The following is a 2,278-nucleotide window of genomic DNA, read 5'->3' on the forward strand; positions in this document are numbered from 1 at the left end:
AATTACCTTATTCTAACAAGCAGCTCTGTCTTATTGTAGCAAGTTAATTAATTGAGACTCTAGCAAGTTGCAGTCAAGACTCGATTCATGCAGGTTAATTAATTCTCCTACTCTAAACCCCTACTATTCTAAAGGGCCGATAGCCCTACTATTTGCCCTATTATTCTATTATTGCTTGATTTTATATGTAACATGGGTGAGATCTGCTCTATTCTATGTGAGTTGATTCCAGTAGATTATATACATAAGATTTCCCTGCCATAAGGTAATATGCTTCCAATGCCAATAGAAAGTAACCCATCCAATGGTATTCAACATCCAAAAAACTGCTAAATAAAAAGCATCCCAGGCAAAAATATCACAAGTACCACCCCGTCCCGGACCATCGCAAGGAAAACTATAACCAAAATCTTTCTTATCAGGCATTAGCTTAGAATCGCGTGCATCTAAAGCACCTTTTACTAAAATCAATGTAGTTGTATGCAAACCTAGAGCAATAGCATGATGAACCAAAAAGTCTCCGGGACCACTTGTTAAGAACAGTGAATTTTTATTATCGTTAATAGCACTCAACCAATTGGGTAACCATAAAATTTTGCCAGCATTGAATGTTGTATCATTTGTTGAAGATAAGAGTACATCAAAACCATATAAGGTCTTACCATGAGTAGATTGTATCCATTAAGCAAATATGGGTTCAATCAAGATTTTCTTTTCTGGAGTACCAAAAGCGAGCATAACATCATTATGAACATAAAGTCCCAAGGTATGAAAACCTAGGAATAAACTAACCCAACTTAAATGAGAGATTATGGCTTCCTTATGCTCCAACATTCTCGCCAATACATTATCCTTATTTTGTTGTAGATTATAATCTCTAATGAGAAATATAACTCCATGAGAAAATGCCCCTATCATAATGAATCTGACAATGTATTGATGATGAGTATACGATGCAGTTTGGGTAGTAATCTTGCGCTATGAATGCATAGGTAGGTAAAGAATACATGTGTTGAGCTACCAAGGAAGTAACAACTCCTAAAGAAGCTAGAGAAAGACCTAATTGAAAGTGAAGAGAATTATTGATTGTGTTGTAAAGACCCTTATGCTCGTGTCCTAATAAGCTTTTTAGAGGAACATGTGCTTCTAAAATATCTTTTATATTGTGTCCAATCCCAAAGTTGATTCTATACATATGACCAACAATGAAAAACACAAATGCAATAGCTAAATGATGATGCGCGATATCAGTTAGCCACAAAATTTGTGTTTGTGGGTGAAATCACCCAAGAAGAGTTAGAATAGCAGTTCCTGCCCCTTTAGTAGTACCAAATAAATGACTTCTGCAATCAGGATTTTGAGCATAAAGATTCCACTGACCTGCAAAAAGTGGTTCCAACCCTTCGGGATGTGGTAATACATCTAAAAAATTATCCCATCTTATGTGTTCTCCTCTTGATTGAAGAATAGTGACATGAACTAAATGCCCCGTCCAAGCCAAAGAACTGACTCTGAAAAGCCCTGACAAATGATGATTGAGACGAGATTCAGCATTTTTAAACCATGAAACACTTGGTTTCCATTGAGGTTGTAGATGCAACCAACCCGTTGTTAAAAAGAGAGCAGAAAGAAATAGCAAGAAAAGAGCTCCAGTATAAAGATCTTCATTAGTGCGTAAGCCAATTGTATACCACCACTGATAAACACTGGAATAAGCAATATTGGCCAGACTAGGGGTACCTCCTCGGGTAAAGGCTTCTATAGTCAGTTGACCAAAATGAGGATCCCAACTTGCATGAGCAATAGGTCTTACATGTAAGGGGTCGCGGACCAATTCTTCAAAATTGCCTTGCCAAGCTACGTGGAACAAATTACCAAAGGTCCACAGAAAGATTATAGATAACTGACCAAAGTGAGAAGAAAAAATCTTTTGATAAAGATGCTCTTCAGTAATATCATCACGACTCTCAAAGTCATGTGCAGTAGCAATACCAAACCAAATATGACAAGTAGTTGGGTCCTGGGCCAAGCCTTGGCTAAACTTTGAAAATCTTGATGCCATAATGCTTTTTAAATCCTCCTAGTCATTATCCTACAACAATAATTCTTGCTAGGAAGAACTCCCATGTTGTGAGGATTCCACCCAAAAGGTAATGAGCTACTCCTACAACACGTCCTTGGACAATACTCAAGTCTCTGGGCTAGATAGTAGGAGCAACTTTTAATTTATTATGATCCCAAACAATAGATTCAATAAGTTCTTACCAATATCCATGGC

At 37.2% G+C, this 2,278-nt stretch overlaps 1 pseudogene; it reads right to left on the bottom strand.

The window, feature by feature from the left end:
- Positions 1-213: 213 nt before the first annotated feature.
- Positions 214-2,062, bottom strand: LOC131057082 (photosystem I P700 chlorophyll a apoprotein A2-like; annotated as a pseudogene).
- Positions 2,063-2,278: the final 216 nt, after the last annotated feature.

This window comes from Cryptomeria japonica, chromosome 8 (assembly GCF_030272615.1).
Source record: "Cryptomeria japonica chromosome 8, Sugi_1.0, whole genome shotgun sequence".
NCBI classification, from domain to species: Eukaryota; Viridiplantae; Streptophyta; class Pinopsida; order Cupressales; family Cupressaceae; genus Cryptomeria; species Cryptomeria japonica.